At 39.8% G+C, this 10452-nt stretch overlaps 1 long non-coding RNA gene across 3 annotated transcripts; it reads right to left on the bottom strand.

Annotated features, from left to right (window-relative positions):
- Positions 1-1022: 1022 nt before the first annotated feature.
- LOC147821435 (uncharacterized) lies at positions 1023-10041 on the bottom strand. Of its 3 annotated transcripts, none has more exons than XR_015447006.1 (4): positions 8155-10041; positions 2870-3407; positions 2255-2728; positions 1023-2162 (listed from the first exon to the last, which is right to left on the bottom strand). It is a non-coding gene; the product is annotated as an uncharacterized LOC147821435 (long non-coding RNA). The 3 variants fall into 3 exon arrangements; XR_015447007.1 differs by having other exon boundaries at positions 1024-2162; positions 2985-3407; XR_015447005.1 differs by having other exon boundaries at positions 2255-3407.
- Between the last annotated feature and the right edge of the window lie 411 nt (positions 10042-10452).

Raw genomic sequence — 10452 nt, 5'->3', positions numbered from 1 at the left:
TTCAGTACCCACGAATTGATCATTAAATGCTGTGACTTTTAAGCATTAAAGAATACCTTGGGTAAGACTGGCACTAAAGCAAATAAGCACACTCCTGATGTTTGTTTGTCCTTCCCTTCATGTAACAGGAAACAGAAGCAAAGAAAGAAAAGGGCATTTTGCTTGTACTGTAATAGGTTTAGAAAACCAACCATAAACAACATTTATACATTTTAATTTTTTATATAATAAAAGGAAAGAAATCAATTTCATGCTCTCTTTGTTTGAGTGAACACTTCCTTATCCTAAACTTCCGCGCTTCACTCTTCAATCTACTTGTTTTTCCTTTTTGCTAGGTGTGTGTAATCAAAGGTATTGATTAGTGTATATAATCAAAGATAGCATTCTAAAGGAGACTTCAGAATCATAATAAAAAGAGCTGAAGCCATTTTTGAATCTAGGAGAAAACTGATATGTGCCATAAAGATGTGTGTTGTCTCAAAGATTTAAATCAGCATCTGTCTGGCATATTTGTGTTTAAGTGTTAATGACCTTTCAAAATAAGCAAGATCTTTATCTCACAGAAACAATCTCTTCATTTTCTAATCTAACAAAAATTTGAGTGTAAGATATTTCATAGTAGAATCTTGGTCAGACGAAGATACAACTCATTGTTCCAAGTGAATTAGTTGGTAGGGATTTTCCCTGTGGCTATTCTGGACTTCCAGCTCATGCGCAATATGATTGGAGCCCACCGCTTAGCTCTTAATTTCAGATGTCACTTTCTAGTCAGAGGACAGCCCTCCTAAGAGAAACGGCGGATTGTTGGACGGATGAGTAAACATGCATTGAGCCTCAAGCGTCTTGTAGTGACCCTGAGTGAAGCAGTACTGAAAACAAAAGGCCAGGGCTGTGTCCCTGTAATGGAGTGGCTGAAAGAGCTTCCAGTGCCAACAGGAGAGCAACCCGAGCACCCAAAACAAGGGGCGCACTGCTATTGCATGGCCTGAGGTGCATTTTAAAATAATAAAGTACAAAATGAACATCTGTATGGATATAAATAAATGGGGAAGATAAGGAAAATCTCCAGTTTATGTGCATACCCCTTTTGGCAGAGCGGAAATTTAACTTCCCGCTCCTTGACTGTGGGCCATGAAATGACTTGGAAAGATGTGAACTGAGGTGGAGCCCTGGTGGTCTCAGCCCCACCAGCGAGCAGCTGGGCACCACCAGAGTCTGGGGCTCAGGGAAATGGGATGCAGACAGCACCTCACCTCTGCGAGCTTCCCTCCCAAATCCACAGCTCCATCTACCCAGAGAAAGATGCCAGACAGACAAAGGTGACGGAAGTTCTACAGAACACCTAATCGGTGCTCTGCAAAACTCTCAAAGCCAACAAAAAGGCAAGGAGAGTCTGAGAAACTGTCTCAGCCAAGAAAGTCTTACAAAATATGATGCGTGAATTTAACGCGGTGCCTGAAACTGAAAAGTCTCATTAAGGAAGAGCCAATAAAATCTGAATAAAGTATGAGTTTTAGAAATAATTTATTAGAATCTGTTCATTAGTTGTGATAAATGTTAAGATGCCATCAAAAGAGAAATCAAGTTATGGGATATGTAGTATCTTTATAGCTTTTTGTAAGTCTAAAGCTATTATAAAATAAAAAGCTTAATTTTTGAAAATGTCACATGAAATATTCTTGTAACTGTACAATGGGTACAATCAGAGTTATGTGGAAACAATTAGGATGTAATTGTTAAGGATGTTTTTCCTAGACCAGCCATCCTTCTCTCCTTTACAAAACAAGAGAGCATTTTAAAATAAATTAGAGCGACTCCTACACTCACCGGGCATTTTTAAGCTCCTGATACTTCTCTGTCTCCGCTGCTAAGGAGAGTAGAGTAACCCCTAATATTCAGTAAATAGCGAACATGAAGCACAGTGCAGCCTTCCAGCATCATCTTAATTAGCTGTGATAACGAAGCCCGGTGCGGGCACACAGCAAGTGCGAGACAGCGGCAAAGAAACGTCTGCGCCCCTCGGTTCCGTGCGGGCGGTGGACAGCTGAGAAGTCGAGCAGGACACTCGCGTGAGGAGGAGGAAGTGGAGCCGTCTTCCAAGCGCCTGATTCCAGGCCAGGTCTCCTGCCGTGTGATCACGCGCACGGATGTCCTCAGTGTACCTGCAGCGGAGACAAAGGGGCGGAAGGATCGCAGCTTGGGTCACAGAAATCCACGCTTCTCTTCCCGCCCTGCCGGGAGCTCCGGGACTCACTTCCGGTCAGCTTTGAAAGGTCCTGAGCGCGGGAACAGACTGTGCAGCCCCTGAGCAGGCTAGTGGTGGTCCACACACAGACAGATACACAGAGACAGGTAGTTTCTCCCAGCATGCTCTGTTCACTCATTCCAAAGCCTAGCAAACATTCTTCAATTCAAAAACGCACACAGTAGAATATCACTGTGTCCTCAACCCAGACAACCTTGGTACAGGACTGTGGCGTCGGGCGGGGCCTGGCAGGCCCATGGGGATGGGGACGGGCGCGAAACCTCTGACAGCTGTGCGAAGATCTTACTGCATCGTGTTTCCACCAAGCATTTTTCTGTGATCTTAAATTACACAGTAGTAACGGTGGCTTTGTAGACAATTCTTAGGGAAGTGCAATGTACTCCTGACTGGTATCAAAGTCCCTTTCGTCCCAAACAGGAATACTTTTGCCCCTTAGTATCCAAGGGAGACAGTTCCAGGACCCTTTGTAAAAAAAAAAAAAAAAAAAAAAATAGAAACAAATGAACTTTTTGTCGAAACTAAAATAGAAGGAAGCGAGGGAGGAAAGGAGGGAGGGAAGATCAGCCTCTGAATTCACAGCAGAGAGCCAGTTGTGCAATATACCTGTGAACAAAGTGTCCAAATCACCAGAATGAAATGCTGTTCAGTTATTTTTATATCACAAAAGTCCCTCTTGACGCCACTCTTCAAATGATTGACTTTCAGAGAGAGCTTTTACCTCGGCAATGCATCCCCTGACTGAGCAGCGGCAGCGAGCTCGCAGAGCGGGCAGCGCCTCTCCGAATGCTCCCTCCACACGGCGGGTCAGGATTGCCGAAGACACTCTGTGAGGAAATTAATGGAAATGGCTCTGGCAAAAATCCACCTCTCTCTCGAGAAAAGATACTTTGTGTAAGAAGTTCGTCTTATTTACGGCTCCCCTGGACAGTAATGTATGCAGGTTTTTCCAATCTATTACTTTGTGATGAAACAAACATTCCTCAGTCATCACGAGTGCAACCGTCCGATATCCTCCTGTCCTTGCTGTGTTGCTACACTCGTCAGTTGACTGCAGAATTCTGTGCTCCCGATTAACAAAATTTGCTTTCCATTTCTTGCCTGCATCCACCGTGGTAAACTTTCCATTTAAGTAACAATAAGCCTGGAAAAAACACAGCACTATGATTTCTGTGCTTCTTTGGTAAGTTATATGTCTCAAGCATGGTGCCTCCCTCTTTTAAATAAACAAATTGTATTGTTTTCTAAATATTTTATGAAAGGTTACATGTTAGGTCATCAACTGCAAATACAGAATTATACATTGTTCTCCAACAGTGGAACAAAGAGCAACATTCATCTACTCCTGTCATGTTAACAACTACAGCATGGCTACTGTCAGAATCACCAGCCTGTACAAGCCCCAATGCACCTTCCTCACCAGAGATGTTACATAAAAGCATATCCACCGAGGTTAAACTGTAACTGGAAACTATGGACACGAGGGTTGATATCTGTGCAGAGAGAGAGGTATATCTGCACACTTGTGAACTTGCATACACATTTTGGTAGAGACAGGGATTTTTTTGTTGTTTTTTTTTTTGAGATAGAGATTTGGTGGCTCAATACATATGGTCATTATTCATTTACTCAAAAAAAACTAGTTTTCTATTATGTTCAATGCATTGTGCTAAAAATTGGAAGGGTAGCAAGCTGAGCACAAATAAAACATAGCTAGGGAAGGGTATGGTGCACGCACACAGGTCAGCATCAGTTACAAAAGGATATGAGCCATGGGAAAGGCACACAGCAAGGCTTCGTCTGCGAGGGAATATCTGTACTTTCACAAAGACTGGGAGGCAAGAGAAGAAGATAGAAACACGATGTGAATTCTGAAAGCGATCTGTGGAAAGCAGACTTGGGATTTGTAGCACAGGCGCCTCGTTCAGAGTGTGCAGCATGGAGAGAGACTGACATGGAGTTGGAGCTGGGAAGGAAGCAGAAGGGAGGGTGAGAGAGAAGGTGAGAGGCACAGTGTGACCTGCCCGCCATGGACAGCAATACCTCTCATGCTGGGTCTTCTCCAGGAAGCAGATTTTTACCTGGTCACCTAATCTTTCCAAGTCTCTCTTCTCTCACTGGCAAAATATGGAAGCTGAACTAGACTGAGAGTTTCCAAACACAACTTCATGGATCCCCAGGACAAAATAAATAACGTGCAGTATTTATTTAGTTATATGCAGAGATAAACCTTCTCATTTAAAGGTGCTGCACTTCTGGACCCCAGCAGATAAATATACTTGAAAATATAGTATTAAAAATGTGTTAAACACTCTGAAAAAGGAGACTGAGGAGGATATAAGAAAATGGAAAGACATCCCCTGTTCCTGGGTAGGAAGAACAAATATAGTGAAAATGGCCATACTTCCAAAACTGCTATATAGATTTAATGCAATGCCGATTGAAATTCCAACAATATATTTCACAGAACTAGAGAAAACAATCCAAAAATTCATTTGGAACCAGAAGAGACCTAGAATAGCAAAAGCAATTCTGGGCAACAGAGACATGGCTGGGGGTATCACAATACCCAACTTGAAGCTATATTACAAAGCTACTGTGATAAAAACAGCATGGTACTGGCAAAGAAACAGACCTGAAGATCAGTGGAATAGATTAGAAGATGCAGAAACAACTCCAGACATACTCAGCTACCTCATCTTTGAGAAAGGAGCCAACCACCCTCACTGAAGGAAAGATAACCTCTTTAATAAATGATGTTAGCAAAACTGGATTTCAACCTGCCAAAGATTAAAGCTAGACCCATACTTATCACTATGCACTAAACTAAGATCGAAGTGGATTAAAGATCTAAATATTAAGACAGAAACGCTAAACTTGCTGAAAGATAAGTTAGGTAGAACTCTTGAATACACTAGCATAGGAAAAGACTATGAACAAAAGCTCAGTAGCACAGGAACTAGCACAAAGAATCAACAACTGGGATCTCATCTTATTAAAAAGCTTCTGCACTGCAAGAGAAACCACCAACAGACCTAAGAGACAACCTACAATGTGGGGAAAAAACATTTAGCACCTGTACCTTAGACAAAGGACTACTATCTAGAATATATAAAGAATTTTTAAAAATCAGACCCCTAAATTCAAAGAGCCAATTCAAAAACGGGCATCTGAAATGAACAGACATTTCTCAGACAAGGAAGTAAAAGCAGCAAACAAATATGTGAAAAAATGTTCAACATCACTGGTCATTCGAGAGATGCAGATGAAAACAACACTGAGATTCTACCTCACCCCAGAAAGAATGGCTGCTATCAAGAAATCAACCAATAACAAATGCTGGCAGGGCTGTGGGGAAAGAGGAACCCTGCTCCACTGCTGGTGGGAGTGTAGGCTGGTGCAACCACTGTGGAAATCAGTACGGAGATACCTCAAAGAACTAGGATGGAAGTCCCATTTGACCCAGCTATCCCCCTGCTGGTTGTCTTCTCCAAAGAATTAAAAGAATCATTCCACAGTGATATATGTGCACCCATGTTTATAGTGGCACAGTTTGTAATAGCTAAAGCTTGGGAACAGCCCAAGTGCCCATCAACTGGAAAATGGATAAAGAAGATGTGGGTTTTTTTTTTTAAATAAAATGGAGTACTACTCAGCCATAAAGAATGAGAAACTAAAGACATTTATAGCTAAATGGATGCATATTGAGGCCATCCTCTTAAGTGAAATAAATAGGACACATGTGTAAATACCAAATAGTTTCTCTAGTGTGAGAAACTGAAAGTGTAAATAAGGATTGAAATGAATAACTGATAATTTGAAATAGGAAGAAAAGTTTCAAGGGGTAGGGGTGGCCAGAGGGGATGGGGAGAAATCAGAGTTACAGGCTGGAATCTGGAAAGAATCGATACATAGATTGTGTTTAAAACTATAGGAGGAGATGTAGATAGAAACTAGGCTGGAGCTCATCATTGGTTGGAAAGAAAGAGTCACTGAGATCAAAGAGGAGGTTGTGTTTCCAGAAGAAGCACATACAGCTATGTACAGTACACAACACTCGATAGTGTGATAAATGACTGTTACTGTTTTAGGTACTTATCATAACATGCTGCTTTTCATCCTTTAGAGCATAATACTACTTATATTAAAGAGTTTACTGTAAAACAGTGTGCTGCTATGCCAGTGGTGTCCTCATGTGTCTCATGTTTAACTGCATATTTGGATAATATCAAGGGGCCATCACAGATGGCTGACATACACCTTGTCAGTTTGCACTTAGAAGTTGGCACTCTATGTGGTACTTTGCGATACACACAAATGAAAGCGCCTAATAACATATTTCTCAGATTATATTTCCATCATGTGTCACATGACTGTATTGAAATTTAAATTTAAAAAATTTGGCCTATGTGGAGTCTACTAACTAATTAGAATTATTTTTCCCAGACCACTATTTGTTCAATATTAGTTTTGAAAATCTTTCTAAAACAAATCACATCCTTTGATGCCTTGTTAATGGTTGAGATTTTTTTAAAATTATATGGAAAAATGTTTAAGTACTTTTCAGTTCTGCTTTGGTTGAGTTCTATTATATTTGAATATTATTATAGTTTTTTCCCTTGCATTCCTTTTCTTTGAATAATTTTAATTTTTGTATATGTGTATGTTTAGTGAATGATAATAAGGTTATACATTTTTAAAATTTTTAAAAAGTGTTAAAATGCATATGCTGGGAGGAAAATCACTATAATTTTTAAACTAATTTTATTGGTACATTTTAGGTATACAGTATAATGACATTCATCATTGGAGATTTGTAACTTTACATGATGTATCTTGGTTCTTATTTTTCCCCCTTCCCCTGCCCTCCCTTCAACCCCTCCAACCCTCCCTACTTACAAAGACTTTGTTTCCATTTTTTTCATTTTCTCACATTAATTCCATTCCCTTCTTTCCTTACCTTTATCCCTCCCACTTCCCCTTCCCCTTTGCACCTTTTTAAAACATAACTGTTTATTTGAAAAGCTAAAAGACAATGAAAGATAATGAATAAAAGGAAGAAATATATCGGGAAAAGTATATAAAAAGGACAACAAATTAGATAATATTATTATAAAAGATACTTACAAGATCTAGAATTTGAAAATAATCCTTAAGGAATACTTTAAGCAAAACATGTATGATGTTTATGTGAAGCAAAATTTAATAAGCTAGTAAAGAAAAAAGTGGTGTCAGATTCACCTCACAGTTGATCAGAACTATCACAGACTAGGAAAATAATGAGAAAATCATACTGCTTTCTTAGACAGGTATTCTTAACATTATAAAAATGTAAATATTTCCTCTGAAAAACCAAGAGTGTCATTTTCAGGACTAGACAAGCTAATTCTGACATTCTAATTGGAAAAAAACAGAATGTACTAATGAATAATAATGTTTAGGGGGTGTATCCCTTCCTGATGAGATCTCAATTTTTGAAACCATTTGTACTTATACATAAATAGACAGATAAAAATAACAGAAAAAAGTGTCCAAACTGGATTAGATTTATTATTATTTGAGTATATGACAAAGGGAACAGAGTCAATAGAGTAAAAATTATTCAATAAATGATACTGGATATATAGATTAACTGTCAGGAGAAAATGGATTCACAAAACAAAACAAAATAAAAATAAATTGCAAATGCATTAAATAACTCAGTAAAAAAAATCCATAAGAATATTAGAATAAAGCATGAAAATTTTGAAAAAAGTAGCTTAAGAATAAAAAAGTCACTTCTACATATAAAACAAAGAAATACAGAGATTTGTTAGACCTGAAAACAATTTTTTAAATTTTTTTGAGTATAAAAGCACCATGATAAAAAGCAATCTGGGAAAATCACTTACAACTCATATAATAAGAGAAGAGCCTCTTTCATCTACATGTGTCGAAGGTTAAGGACGACTGAGCTTCCTTCTCGGAGAGAGAACGCCTTCCCTAACGCGCTCCCTGCAGGTAAGCAAAGGAGAGCTCGCTGCCCTGAGCCATTCTTTTCCAAGGATCAGCAGCTCCTGCTTGGATCACGTGGAGCTGAGGCCTCGTGACTGAGGAAGCCGGCCCTCAGCCAGGTGAATATGCCCTCTTGGATGTTGGGACTAGCTGAGAATTCAGATTACTCAAGCCACAGCCACCAGCCCTGACTGCCTCAAGAGAGAACTGTCTCCCCAAATCAAGGGACCAGCTTTGGAGCTTTGAAAATAACATGCCTTCTTTTCATTGGAACATTAGCCAAAATAGACCACATTCTGTACCATAACACACATTTTTTAAAACTTTAAAAAAATTGAAACCATACAAAGTATGTTCTCAAATCACAGTACAATTAAACTATATAACAGCAGCAGAATTAAAGCTTTAAGACCCATAAATACTAGAAATTAAACAACATCTTAACTATACAGAAGAAGTACAAATGTTCAACAAACACATGAAAAAAGGCTACACATCTCTGGCCATTAATCATATGCAAATTAAAGCAATGCTGAGATTCCCTCTTACTCCAGAAAGAATGGCAATCATCCAGAAATTGAATGATAGCAAATGCTGGAGAAGCTGAGGGGAAAAAGGAACCCTCCTACATTATTGGTGGGAATGTAAACTAGTACAGCACTGTGGAAACCAGTGTTAGAGTTCTCAAAAAGCTAAAACTAGAAATTCCATTAGACCCAGCTAGTCCCCTTCCAGGTATTATCTTCCCCAAAGAGTTAAAGACATCATATGACAGGGATATGTACATAGCTGTGGAGGGCTACCTAATGGTCAGCTTGGCACACCCAGCTGTACTGAATCAGCGTGTTTCTGGGCATGGAAGCCCCACCTGAGGATTGCCACCAATGGCTTAGAAAGAGAACTGGAGGGGGAGATGGTTGGCTATTGATTTTCTAGGGGAAGCTTTATGCAGCTGGCTTTCCTGATGTGAACTTCACTGTGCTCATCAGAGGAGTTCGGGCCTCGCTGTCTCCAGGGAATGGCTGCTGTTCTCCTCAGGGGAGCTCTGGTCTTCACCATAAGCATCGCTTCCTGGCTCCAGTACAGATCCCTCAGCTGGTGGCACAAGTCCTTCACCCCGCTGGTGCAGACTTTCTGGCTTCCACCACTGGCCTTTGGGCCTTTTGGGTGCAGAGCCTCCATATAAACTTGCAGGAGACATCGCCATGGGCTCTAGGCCTTCCTCTGGGCTCACGGAGGATGCTGCTGGGATCCAGGCCCATGGCTGGATTCTTCGGGTCTGTAGTGTGTGGACAGATCTCTTGCACTCCTCTGCATTGACTTTTTGGGTGAATGTTATAAAATGATCCTGCAAATTATGTGTCCTGTGTTAAATCTATTCCCTTGCAAACTCTGACTATAGCAATAGCCGTGTTTATAGCAGCAAAATTCACAGTAGCTAAATTTTGGAAGCCATCAATAGATGAATACATTTAAAAATGTGTTATGTATTCACAATGGAGTATTATTCTACCATAAAGAAGGATAAACTTGAGTCATCCAAAGGAAAACTGATGTAGCTTGAGGCCATAATGTTGTGTAAAACAAATCAAACATGCAAGTTTAATCAGTTTCTTTTATATGAGAAAACCAAATATTAATAAAGAGAAAAATAAAAAATAGATAATAAGAAAGAAGGAGGGAGAACTTTTGCAAATGGAAAGGGGACCAAAAAGTGATGGGAAGTGGGAAGGAGGAGGAGGAAAAGGGATACAAAAGACCTGAGAGGAGTAGTACGTGCACTAACTCTCTGTGAGGAATGGCATCATCACATACTGCGAACATGTACTGATGCAAATAAAAATTCAAAAGAAAATAGAAACCCTCAGCGTGTTGAATGATGTTTGGCTGTTTCCTATTTCCATTAAGAAGAACAACGATCTCACCTTGAGGGCCCATTATTAATAAGGCTTTCCTGATGGTGAGGTTTAAATTATAATGCAGTGTAATTTCCATCAAGAAAGTTACTGGGGCCGGGGATTTAGCTCAGTGGTTTCACCACCTGCTGCGCAAGCGCAAGGACCTGAGTTCGATCCCCGGTACCAAAAAAGAAAAAAGAAAGAAAGTTACTGGGACTATTATATTTCTGCTCGGTTCAAATATATAACTCTTGGATCTAGAAATTATAGTAATGCCTTGTAAGATGACTTGCTATT

This window comes from Heterocephalus glaber, unplaced genomic scaffold (assembly GCF_053883595.1).
Source record: "Heterocephalus glaber isolate CG9 unplaced genomic scaffold, H.glaber_assembly_v1.0 deba00001737, whole genome shotgun sequence".
NCBI lineage: Eukaryota > Metazoa > Chordata > Mammalia > Rodentia > Bathyergidae > Heterocephalus > Heterocephalus glaber.
The sequence above is the reverse complement of the archived record's forward strand: the minus strand, read 5'-3'. Positions and strand labels throughout refer to the sequence as shown.